The sequence below is a fragment of the Protopterus annectens genome, chromosome 3.part0 (assembly GCF_019279795.1).
Source record: "Protopterus annectens isolate FY-2018-M chromosome 3.part0, PAN1.0, whole genome shotgun sequence".
NCBI classification, from domain to species: Eukaryota; Metazoa; Chordata; order Ceratodontiformes; family Protopteridae; genus Protopterus; species Protopterus annectens.
This window is the reverse complement of record NC_056731.1, coordinates 360,978,514-360,992,028: the sequence shown is the minus strand read 5'-3', so window position 1 is coordinate 360,992,028 and position 13,515 is coordinate 360,978,514. Positions and strand designations below refer to the sequence as shown.

The following is a 13,515-nucleotide window of genomic DNA, read 5'->3' as shown; positions in this document are numbered from 1 at the left end:
GAATTGCTGTTGCAGCACCTGACATTTGTGAAACACTTTCTCACTTCCTTGGGTACACCATCATCGAAAAGAAATAAAAACTGATACCCAGTCAAAAGATTGTATTCCTGGGAGCAAGCTTGGATACAGCATCCCAGATGGCACTCCTCACTTCAGAAAAACAAGTCTAGTCTGACAGCCTACTTCAAACAAATGGCCACCAGAACCCAGCTATCTGCAAGAAAAATACTGCAGGCCCTTGGGTTCATGGCCTCATGTATACTGCTAATTCCATATGCAAGACTACATATGAGGAAACTTCAATGGTACTTAAAAAGTCTTTGGTGCCAACATTCTCAGGACCTGGAAACAGTTATTCCTATCATACCATATCTAAGGACAGAGTTCCTTTGGTGGGCAGAAGCATGCTACCACAACAAGTGAATGCCCTTTTCTCAACCCCACACCACCCAGACCCTAACCACATATACATCAGACTATGCCTGGGGAGCACACATGCATTCAGGGCCACTGAAGCCCAAGTTAAATTCATCTGCACATAAACCAAAAAGAGATGTTAACTGTACAGAACGCCCTGACAGCTTTCAGATCCCTACTCTTTCCAGGACAACTGCTAATAAAAACAGACAACACCACAGTTATGTGGTACATCAAGAAGCAGGGTGGACCCACTCCTACCCTCTCTACAGGTTAGCCATGGCCCTGTGACACACGGCCTTGGACATGCAAGTCCATCTGCAAGCTCAATAACTGCCAGGCAAACACAACTCACTGGCAGATGACTTAAGCAGAAGTCTCCTAGACCCACATGAGTGGCAATTGGAGCCCAGCACCTTCAACCTTCTGATTCAGAAATGGGGGCCCCAGAGGTGGCTCTCTTTGCCTCTCTACAACCACCAGCTCAGCAAAATCTGCATCAGAAATCCTCACAGCAGGGCCTGGAAAGTGGATGCCCTATCTTTTCAGTGGACAAATCTCTCAGTCTATGCCTTTCCCGCTCTGCCCCTTCTCTCAAGAGTATTACTCAAGATAATCCAGGACAGACCAAGATCAATTCTGATTGCCCCGGACTGGCTATGCTAGCACTGGCACCCACTCTTGCACAGCCTGTCACTGGTGCCAGCATGGCACCTACACCAGAACCCAACCCTGCTCTCTCAAGCAGGAAGGACAGATTTTGCATCCACAACTGCAAACCTTAATTCTTGCAGCCTGGCTTATTCCTTGAATTCTCCTCCAGCAGCCCTAAGCAGGCAGGTGCTGAACGTCATTCTTGAAGGCATAAGAACCAGTACAAGAAAATCCTATGCTGATAAGTGGAAAAGGTTCTGCTCCTGGATTCTGTCTAAAGGAGAGGAAAGAACTCTGTCCTCCCTGCCTCTAATCCTGGATTACTTAGCAGATCTACTACACAAAGCCCATCATTCTTCTCCATCAAGATGCATGCCTCAGCAATTTCGGCTCATTACAACACTGAGCCACCTCTCTTCTAGCACCCTCTTATCAAACAGTTCCTGAGAGGGACAAACAACTTAAGGCCACCAAGGAGAGCACCCACCCCTGCTTGGGACCTTAACTTTGTACTGGGAAAGCTCACGCTTCCCCCCTTTGAATCTGCTGCATCAGCAGACTTAAAATTCCTCTCTTGGAAAACAGCCTTGCTTCTGGCCATCACTTCAGCTAGAAGAGCATCTGAGCTACAAGCACTTATGGCTGTGGAAACCTTCAATGTTAAGTTGTCAATCTCGCCTTCATTCTTGCTTGATGGGTTCGGAGCCGATCCTCGGCTCCGACTCGGCACTTGCTAAGCTCAAGAGTCACTTTTACCAGCTCGAGGCAGCCCCATATCCCATGATGCAAGGCGGTAAGTACCCAGATCTCGTTTGCCGCTTCGCTGATGAGGTCCTCCTTTTACCAGCTCCTGGTAAGTGAATTATTACTTTACTATTTTAGCCCCTTTTTACTAAAAACTTTAACTTAGTTTTAATTCCTTTCTGACAGAAAATTTCCCTGTCTCCTCAAAACTTTTAGTCAGACTAAAACCCATCCCATTCCCCCCCCCCTGTTAGGGTGTGTGTGTGTGTCTGTTAGTTATACCTTTTGGTATATTTAATTTAATTTCTTGGACTGGTCTGTGTGCGTGTGTGTTTTACACCATGTCTAAAGAAAGGGTCTCAGGCTTTAAGAAGTGTGACTTGTGCTGTCAGAAGATGTCTCTGACAGACGGTCACACTTCTTGGCTGTACTGTCTGGGGCCTCTTCACCTGCAGGACTCCTGTGCTATATGTCATTCTTTTAGCCAGAGAGTCCTGCAGGAAAGAAGAAATAAATTGATTTTGAGGGGCCTTCTTAAGCCGGAGGGCTCTCCGGCTAAGTCGGCCCCATCTAAGACTTCTAAGTCTTCCAAGGCCCAGGCTTCTGTGTCCAAGCCTGTGGCCTCGGCTCCGACTCATTCAGAGTCGAGATCGGCTCTGGCTGGAGCCGATTCTGGGTTACCTAAACCTTTGGCACCGATGGCTATCGGTGCCGACTCTGGTTCGACCACTTCGGTGTCGGCTCCGATCGGTTCCGACCACCATGTGGCCCAGGCATCGGTGTCGGCTCCGATCGGCTCCGACACCCTTACATTTATGGCCGTATCGGCTCTGGCTGGAGCCGATACATCGAAGCTACCTGTCGGTGCCGATAAGTTGTCGGCTCCGACAGTTTCAGTAGTATCATCGGCTCCGATGGTTCCTTCGAGCAAGAGGTCTAGGTCCCCTTCCTTGGAGCCGATACTTTCGGCTCCGGTTTCGCCTCTCCTCTCGGAGCGGAGCCATCGGAGCCGATCTTCAAGGTCATCCAGGCTTTCTGACCATGATTTGGAGAGAGTGGTCAGTAGACTACTAAAGTCACAGGCACTGGCCCAAATGCTACATAGTCCGTCTCAGCAGACGACTATTAGTCCACACCCCATTGCAGTTCCTCCTTTGACTCTACCCCAGAGTTTGGAGTTGGAGTCTTCGGGAATAGTTTCTGCTACGGCTGAGGGACAGATACCCCCTTCTGCTCCTTCAGCCTCTACTCTTATCTCCTCTTCGAGACCTTCCTTAGAGGGATTCGGTGACCGGGCTTCCCTGGTCTCCTCCGAGGGGGTGAGTGGCATCGGACCCTTGTCCGACCCCGCTCTTCCCCTTGGAGCCTCGGCCTTGGTGAGCTCAGCTCCGACATCTGCCTCGGAGCCTTCCTTTTCGGTGGGTCCTGGAGTTCCTAGCTCTTCGGAGCGGGTTCTCTCGGACCTCCCTGGGAGGAGCCTCGAGGTGATGAAGAGTGTGCTGGCCTCTGGACTCAGCCAGCAGTCTGTTCCCTTAGCTCCTCCCTCTATAGTGCCTGTTGACATCTCTGCCACTTCTCTTGCTCCCGGACCCAGAGATCCTCCGCCTCAGGTTTCCCCACTGGGAATATCCCCCTCTTCTGAGGATTCTCCTGATTTGTCGGGTGATCCTCCAAGGAAGAGGACTTGTAAGAGGAAACACGTAGACTTCCCGAGTCTATCACTCGGATACTGACTTAGATGAGTCAGAGGGATCCCCAAGATCCCCTCTGAGGATGTCTCCTTCTCAGACATCCTAGAACTCCTTAGACAGAGGGGAAACTGGCCCACCAACAATCCCTCTGAGGATGAGTCAGTATACCTGGGGCGTTTGGATCTCGGCCCTCCACCTCCTGGGTGTCTCCACCTTCGACCCCTTATGCAGGTTATTGCTCGAAAGGCGTGGACTGCTCCTGACTCTGTAGAGCCTGTCCCTAGGAGGCCTTCTAAATTTATTACTGCCCCGTCGGACAAGCAATTCCTTACAAAAGGTGTCCCCGCTGATGCCATGGTGGTGGCGGCTGCCACCAAGAAGGAACTTGCAGATCCTTCTGTACCTGTCCATCCTCCTAATAAGGACTCTAGGACCATGGATAGATATGGTAAGCGGATGTTTTCTTCAGCGACCTTTGCTATGCATTCGCTGAACTATCTTTGTCACTTCACCAGACTCCAACGGGATATCCTTAAGGAGCTAGGTGAAGTTGTGCAGGATCCTACGGCTGCGGGGGCTCAGGAAAAAATTGCTTTGCAGCTAGGAACCCTTAACTCCATTGCAAACTCCTCCATGCGGCTTATATCATATGCTGCTGATGGAGCGAGTAGGGCCGCAGGTACAGGTGTGGCTCTTAGACGCCAAGCCTGGATGCGACTATGTAATTTTGCAGATCCCTTTAAGGCGTCCTTCACAAACTCTCCCTTTGATGGGTCAGCTTTGTTTGGCCCTCAAGTGAAGGAAACGTTGACCAGGTGTGAGCAGGACGGCAAAACTCTTTCTGTCAGGAGTCCATTTTTCCACCCCTTCTAGACCTTATCCCAAAGGACAGAAGGGTGGCAAAATGTGGTTCCGCAAATCCCAAGGAGTCACGCCGGATTCACGTGGTCAGTTTACCCCTAGACGCAGAGGGGGTAACAACAACAGATGCCGCTCTAGAGGCAGAGGGGGTCCACAAAACCAGGGAAACAGAGAGTCTCTCTCTGACAAGCCCTTTCAGCATCCCTGAGATGTTGCCCGGCTGTCCCTCCTTGGAGGCAGTCGGGGGAAGACTATCACTGTACCCAGAAGCCTGGCGTTCTCTCACTCAAGACAGATGGGGGGTACAGTCGATCATATCCGAGGGTTACATAATTCCTTTCGAGGAAAGTCCTTTCTATCCCTCAAATTCCCTCCCAGACGTACCACCCGGTCTAAGGGAAATTGCAGAGTTGGAAGTCTCAAAACTACTGCAAAAAAGAGCCATTCAGACAGTTACACAACAGACCATTCAGAGCCCGGAATCTACTCAAGGTTCTTTTTGGTCCCCAAAAAGACGGGAGACTGGAGACCAATATTGGATCTCAGCAGACTCAACAAGTCTGTGAGGAAGACAAGATTCCGAATGGTCACTCTTCAGTCGATTCTACCCTTCTTGCAGAAGGACAACTGGATGTGCTCAATAGATCTTCAGGATGCGTACTATCACATAAAAATTCAGACGCTCCAGGAGATTTCTCCGCTTTCGGCTGGGGTCCAGTCATTTCCAGTTCAGAGCCCTGCTCTTTGGTCTCACCACAGCCCCCAGGGTGTTCACCAAATGCATGGCAGTGGTCACGGCTCACCTGAGACGTCAAGGATTCCAGGTGTTTCCGTATCTCAACAACTGGCTCCTGTCAGCCACCACCAGGCATCAGCTTGTTCAAGCCAGGGATTACACAATAAATCTTTGTTCTCATTTGGGCATCTCGATCAACTTCGAAAAGTCATCCTTATTGCCCTGCCAGTCTATTACTTTCATAGGCGCAAACTTAAACACTGTTCGGATGTCAGCTACCCTTACAGACCAAAGAGTTTCAGACATTCAAAGTCATGTCAGGATCATTCTAGCCAACAAGAAGGTACAGGCCAGAATGGTTCTAAAAGTATTAGGTCTCATGGCTGCGGCCATTACTCTTCTTCCCTGGCTCGCTCCTACATGCGCCTTCTTCAGTGGATGTTGTTCACCCAGTGGTCTTACCAACAACTTCCAATGCGCCACCACATTCTGGTGACACAGATTTGCAAAAATCATCTTGCTTGGTGGATCACTTCTCCCCAGATTCACCAAGGCAGACACTTTGTACCCCCATCCCCGGTAGCCACTGTCACCACGGATGCCTCCCTGATCGGGTGGGGGGGGCATTATCAGGACAGGATGGTTCATGGACGTGGCAACCGCTCGAGTACCACCTGCACATAAATGTCCTAGAGATGAGAGCAGTGCTTTTAACGTTGCAAGCCCTCAACGACTCTCTTCCTGTAGGGACAATTGCAGTCCACACAGACAACATGTCTGTAGTTTGGTATATCAACAAACAGGGCGGAACCAAGTCCTACCCCTTGTGTCGAGAAGCTCAGACTGTGGCAATGGGCGATCTCCTCTCATCGGTTTCTGGTAGCAATGCACATCCCTGGGAAAACCAACATTTTAGCGGACAGATTGAGCAGAGCTATTCTCATGCCTCACGAGTGGTCTCTCAAGCAATCTATAGTGGAGGAGATTTTTCTGGAATGGGGTCGCCCATGTTGCGATCTTTTTGCTACTCCCCAAAACAGCAAATGCCCAGACTTCTTCTCTCTCTTCCCTCTGTCAGGCCATCCCCCCAGAGATGCTCTGACCCAGGATTGGCCCCAGGGACTTCTTTATGCTTTTCCTCCTTTTCCTCTAATCTCTCAGGTTATCCAGAAAGCTACTGTTTTGAGAGCCAAAATGATTCTCATTGCTCCTTATTGGCCTCGACAAATTTGGTTTCCGTTCCCCCATCGTCACCTTTTGGTGCAGCCGTGGCATCTGGACCCAGTGCCAGATCTTCTGATTCACCAATCCAGTCAGCTGCACCGGTCTATCCCCTCTCTCAACCTCACAGCATGGTTGCTCCACTTCCTTCCTTAGCCAGGCTTCCTATGATCTCTAACCCTGTTAGAGACATCCTAGTAGCTTCATTAAAATCCTCTACCAGGAGGATTTATACAAGCAAATGGAAACGTTTCTCTTATTGGGCTAAAGCCAAGAATATCGATCCCTTCACTGCCCCAGTTCAGGCAGTTTTGGACTTCTTAGCGGAGATTTTTCATGCAGGCTCCTCTTCTTCCACAGTTAGAGTTCAACTGGCTGCTATCTCGAACTTTCATGTCGGGATCGCAGATCACAATATCATGTCCCATAGGCTTTGTAAAGCCTTCTTGAAAGGAATTTTCCTGCTAAAGCCTCCAATCAGGAATCCTCCTCCTCAATGGGATCTAAATTTAGTGCTGACATCCTTGATTCTTCCCCCCTTCGAGCCAGCTGTTTCTTGCTCCCTAAAATTTCTTTCTTGGAAAACATTATTCCTAGTAGCTATTACATCGGCCAGGAGGGTGTCTGAACTTCATGCTCTTTCGGTTCGACCCCCCCTATTCTGACAGAGTATCATTGAGAACTAATCCGACCTTTTTGCCTAAGGTCGCCTCAAAGGCTAATTTGAATCAATCCATTGATCTCCCTGTATTTTTACAAACTATTGAAACAGATCGGAACAAAAATTACATTATCTTGATGTCCACCACCAACTCAGATATTATTTGGACAGAACTAAACAATTTAGGAAATCCGATCAACTCTTTGTTTCCTATGCGGATAACAGGAAAGGCCTTCCTGTCTCTAAAGTGACTTTATCTAGATGGCTTTCTTCTGTCATCTCTGAAATTTATCTGCTCAGGGGAAAACAGCTGTGCTCAAAACCTAAAGCACATTCAACTAGGAGCTTAGCTACTTCTACAGCCTTTCAAGCTAGACTTCCTTTAGACACTATTTGTGCAGCGCCACTTGGCCCACTCCTCATACTTTTGTTTCCCATTACAAATTGGACTTGGCCTCCAGGGACAGAGCCAGTTTTGGCTCTACAGTCCTCAAGAGTCTGTTCCGTTGAGCCACCCAGGATAGAGGTGCTAGGGACGCGGTCCCATCAAGCAAGAATGAAGGTGAGATTGACAACTTAACATTAAGAAGTTATGTACCTACCATAACGTTCCATGTTAGTTGTCTTCTCTCGCCTTCTTTCTTGCGACCCTCCCTCCTTCCCCCAGGCCTGGACAGACCTTTCTACAAGAGATTGTTATGCTGAAGACCATTCAGAACTGGTCCTTCTTTCATCCTGTAGGCTTTCTTTCTTCCTTTGGGAAGTATTTATGCTTGGTGTTATTGCCCTTTGTCATCAAACGAGATCTGGGTACTTACCGCCTTGCATCATGGGATATGAGGCTGCCTCGAGCTGGTAAAAGTGACTCTCGAGCTTAGCAAGTACCGAGTCGGAGCCGAGGATCGGCTCCGAACCCATCAAGCAAGAAAGAAGGCGAGAGAAGACAACTAACATGGAACGTTATGGTAGGTACATAACTTCTTATTATTTTCCATGCTAACAGGGTTTCCCTCAGAACTAACCCTTCCTTCGTGCCTAAAGTGGTGTCAAGTGTGGCTCTCAACCAATCCAGTCATTTGTCAACTTTCTTCCCTAATCCTCAAAATAAAGGGGAAAGGATCCTGCAGTCCTTGGACATGCACAGACAACTCAGATTCTACCTTGATAGGACTAAGCCCTTTAGAAAATCTGACCAGTTACTAGTCAGCTTTGCAACAGGAGCAGAGGGCAAGGCCATTTCAAAACAAACAATTTCCAAATGGACAGCACACTGCATCCATTTCTGCTACAAGCACCATGGGAAACCAACCCCTCAGGGAGTCAGAACACATTCCACTAGGACAACATCTACTATCTGGAGTTCAGTACACACATTCACCAAGCATTACCACCTGCCTATCTTTTCCAAATCCAGGGCAGGTTTTGCAACAGCAGTCCTGCAAGGCATACTAGCCAGCCCTAACTCTTCTTGACTGCCTCCACCCTTCTTCAGCTTTGGGAATCCACCCAAGTGTGATGACTGCAACAATGAAACATAGTACAGTTATGTACACTTACCTTAAATGTAGATGTTCAAGTGTATTCACTGTTGCAGTCCTGGATGTTTGTGTTTCACTGTTGCAGTCAATACATTTGGGTAATCTGCTAGCAGGTTGCCCTCAGTCGGCCTGATTAACAAAGTCTTGGGTCCTGCGTCGGTTGCTGTCCTTTCTTCCATGACGTCAGGTTGTCAGGGGTATAAAACATGCAGACATCTATTACATCAGTCTTACTTGCCATGCAGTGCCCGAAGCAGAAGCAGTTGGCAAGTGCCGGTCGGCCGACTCCTGAAATTTTCATTTTTGAGTTTCAGAACCGAAGTCTTCAACTAAAAAGCTAAGTACCCCATTGGGGAAAATTTTTCTTGCTCCTTACTGATGTCAGTAAAAATTAATAATTGTATTACTTGTGGGAAGCAAATACCTCACAAGGATTTCCATTTGTACTGTATTCCTTGCCAAGGCCCTGACTACGACGTACCTTGCTGTCAGTTTTGTGCTTTATTTAATCAGCGCACTATCCGTCGTCGGTACATTTTTGCTTCTAAATATTTCGGTTCTCGGTTTAGCTATCCAGAAATGATGTTGGTTAGCCATCCAACTACTGGAATACCGAAAAAATGCAAAGAAAAAGACAGACTGGCCGTTGAGGTCCAAAACTGCCGACGACGCTTCTCCTAAGCCAGTCGCCGGTTCGCCGGTACACAGTGATGTCCTTTCGCAGCCCCTGATGCCCGCTACTTCTGATTCTCAGGCCTCTACTGAGACCCATTTGGAGTCCGGAATGCCACAAGATGCTTCACCTATGGAACCCGTGGATGTCTCTACCTTGGATGGGTCCGTAGCCGCTGTGCAGGCACCAGCTTCTGAGGGTGTATTCAGGCCTACAGATTTGTATATTAAACCGATACCTTCAATTTTCAGGTCAAAATCTCGATCTATGTCTAAAAAACCGACACCCGGGCCACATGTTCAGGCCCCTATGCCTAAAAAACAAATGATCAAAATGGCTGAAGATGTAATTACTCTAATCAGAGGTGTAGTCAAACCCCCCTACTTCTAAGAGGCCTAGGGATGAACTTGACTATGAATCTTCTGAACAGGACTCTGTTTCTACTGACTCTTCTAATGAACAGGATTTGTCCATACCTACTTATGAGGACTCTGGTGCAGAGGATTCCATTCCTTCTGCTTCTCCCCGTGAGGATTTTTCTTTTGGGGAACCTTTACATACCTTAAGGGTGCATTTCCACTGGGAAAGTCAGGATTTTTCTGAATCCAAAAAGAGGCTTAGGGATTTCCTTTTTCTTCCTCAGCATAGGCCTTTGGCTATACCTCCTGCACTAGACGTTGTTGATGATGTGTTTTCAGAATCCAGTATGGCCCCTGATTCCCTGCCAGAAGAGGAAAAGTTACAAGGTTTCTATTCCAGACTTTTCCTGGTACCCAGAAAAGACAAATCATGGTATCCAATTCTGGACCTGTCTACTCTAAACACCTTTCTGGACATTCCAAAATTCAAGATGCTGACTCTTCACCAGTTACTTCCTGTGCTAGGCAAAGATGCCTGGTTGGCAACTCTAGATTTAAAAGTGGCTTACCTGCATATCCCACTCAGGGAATCTTGCAGAAGATACCTCCGCTTCAAAGCAGGCTACTTGCATTATCCATTCTCTGCACTGCCCTTTGGCTTATCTACTGCGCCCAGGGTGTTTACAAAGTGCTTGGCTCCAGTAATTGCATTCTGCAGGCAAAAAAATATTCAAATATATCCATACCTGGACAATTGTCTAATTCAGGCAGACAACAAGGCTATTCTTCTAAAACTTTTGGCATTTGTAAAAAGGGTTCTAACTTGTCTAGGGTACACCATAAACGAAAAGAAATCACAACTGGTACCCTCTCAAAAAAAAAAATTACATTCCTGTTTGCAAGCTTGAATACAACTGCCCAGATGGCTTTCCTTATGCCAGAAAAGCAAATTCATTTGGTGACTTACTTCAAACAGGTGGCCGCAAAAAACGTGCTATCTGCAAAACAAATACTGCAAGCCTTGGGGTTCATGGCCTCCTGCATTCTTCTAATTCCATATGCAAGATTGCATATGAGGAAACTTCAGTGGTACTTAAAAATTTTATGGAGTCAAAATTGTCTCAGCCTGGAAACAATTATTCCTATCATACCTTGCCTGCAACTAGAGTTCCTATGGTGGGTAGAGGCCTGCCACCAAAACAACGGACTGCCATTCACACCACCCCCTGCCATCCAAACCCTAACTACAGATGCATCAGACTATGCTTGGGGGGCTCATCTGGCAGGGAAGTGCATTCATGGCAAATGGAGCCCAAATCAAATGCACCTTCATATCAATCAAAAAGAAATGCTAGCTGTAGAGAATGCACTGACAGCCTTCAAGGACTACCTTCATCCAGGACAACTAATGGTAAAGGCGGACAACACCACAGTTATGTAGTACATAAACAAGCAGGGGGGTACACATTCCTACTCCTTCTGCAGACTAGCCATGGCATTGTGGAACACGGCCTTGAGCTATCAAGTACAACTACAAGCTCAATTCCTGCCAGGAAAGATGAATCTTTTGGCAGACGAACTGAGCAGAAATCTTATGGACCCACAAGAATGAAAACTAGAACCACAGATTTTCAACATGTTGACACACAAATGGGGGAGCCCAGACAAAGATCTTTTTGCCTCACCCCAGAACTACCAGTTGGACAAATTTTGCACAAGAACTCCTCACAAAAAAGCCTGGAAAGTGGATGCTCTGTCCTTCAGCTGGGAAAACCTATCAGTCTATGCCTTTCCCCCTCTGCCTCTGCTCTCCAAAGTTCTATTAAAACTCAAACAGGACAAACCAAAAATGATTTTGATTGCTCCAGACTGGCCTTGCCAACACTGGTACCCACTCCTATGCAGTCTGTCACAAATTTCTCCATGGCACCTGCCTCGGACACCTTCCTTACTGTCTCAGCAGAACAACCAAATTCTGCACCCTCAGCTCCAAACATTGAATCTTGCAGCTTTGCTAATCACTTAAATTCCCCCTTAGCATCCATCAGTAAACCTGTGATGGATGTCATTTTGGAGGCGAGAAGACCTAGTACTAGAAAATCTTATGCTGACAAATGGAAAAGATTCTGTGCCTGGAATCAGTCTCAAGGGATGAGCACATCAGTGCCCAATTTACCTCAGATTTTGCAATACTTAACTGAGATGCTTCACAAGGGCCTGTCTTTTTCGTCCATAAAAATACATGCCTCAGCCATTTCAGCTCATTGCAACACAGAACCCCCCCTCTTCTCTCATCCTCTGCTCAGAGGGGCCAAAAACGTGAGGCCACCCAGGAGAGCTCCAACCCCTGCCTGGGACCTTAACTTTGTATTGGAGAAACTCTTCTTCCTTTCAAGCTAGCTGCTGCTACTGCAGACTTAAAATTCCTTTCCTGGAAAACAGCCTTCCTTTCAGCAATCACTTCGGCTAGAAGGATTTCTGAATTACAGGCCCTTATGGCAGTGGAGCCTTTCATCATCTTTCATGCTGACAGGGTTTCACTCAGGACCAACCCATCCTTCATGCCCAAGGAGGTATCTAGTGTGGCTCTTAATCAGTCCATTCATTTGCCAACTTTCTTTCACAATCCACAGAACAAGGGGGAGCGAATTCTGCATTCATTGGATATACACAGACAACTTGGATTTTACTTGGACAGGACTAAATCTCGAAGAAAATCTGAACAACTGCTGGTAGCATTTGCTGCAGGGACAGAGGGAAAGGCTATCTCAAAGCAAACCATTTCCAAATGGATAAGCCATTGTATTCATTTCTGCTATAAGCACCATGGAAAACCTATCTCCCAGGGGATCAGATCCCATTCCACCAGGGCTGCATCTATTTCTACAGCCTTTCTCAGAGGTGTTCCTACCAGGGATATTCTAGAAGTTGCTAACTGGAGTTCAGTTCATACTTTCAGCAAGCACTATCATTTACCAATTTTCTCTAAATCCAGAGCTGGCTTTGCCACTGTTGTTTTGCAGGGCCTTATAGCCAGTCCTAATTCCATCCTCCCAACCATAGCTTTGGGAATCTACCCAAATGTAATGACTGCAACAGTGAAACACGTTTGTGTACACTTACCATAAATGTAGATGTTCGAGTGTATTCACTGTTGCAATCCTGGTTATCCTCCCTCCAGCCCCCTGTTTGTTCTCTTACTATGCCTCTCCTTTCTTTTACTACACTTAAAAGCCTTTTTGGTGTATTTGCTTTTGTTTGGAGGTATATATTTTTGTGTTTTAAATTATTTATATATTTTGCTCGCCATTTGGGGCGCACCTGACATCTGGGGCAAGAAAAACTGATGTAATGGCATCAGCTGCATGTTTTATACCCCTGATGACCTGACATCATGGAAGAAGAGACATGAACTGACGCAGGACCCAAGACTTTGTTAATCAGGATGACTGAGGGCAACATGCCAGCAGATTACCCAAATGTAATAACTGCAACAGTGAATACACTTGAACATCTTCATTTATGGTAAGTGTACACAACTGTACTTTTCCCTCCTTCCAGTCCCCTGTTTTCTCTCTCTCTCTCTCTCTCTCTCTACGGCTATTACTCAACCCTTCTGGGGTATTGGTATTGGTATTTACTTTTTGCTGGTGGTTTCCCCACCATAACTTAGCTCCCTATTTGGGGGGGGCTCTTGACATTTGGGGGCAAGAAGAACTGATGTAATGGTGTCGGCTGCCTATTTTTATACCCCTGACAGCCTGACGCCAGTCCTGGAGTGACAGCATCTGTAGGAGAAATACTAAGTCTCTGGTATTCGGGCCGACTGAGGGCTACCTGTGGGCAGATAACCCGTGTGATGACTGCAACAGTGAATGCACTCGAATATCTACATTTATGGTAAGTGTACACAACTGTACTTTTTATATTGTGTTCAATATGTGACTAAGGTACAACCCA

General features: G+C 47.1%; 1 protein-coding gene across 1 annotated transcript in view; it reads left to right on the top strand.

Annotated features, from left to right (window-relative positions):
* GLI3 (GLI family zinc finger 3) overlaps nucleotides 1-13,515 on the top strand; it is a 1,844,924-nt gene that overhangs the window by 1,685,355 nt on the left and 146,054 nt on the right. The window lies entirely within an intron of this gene.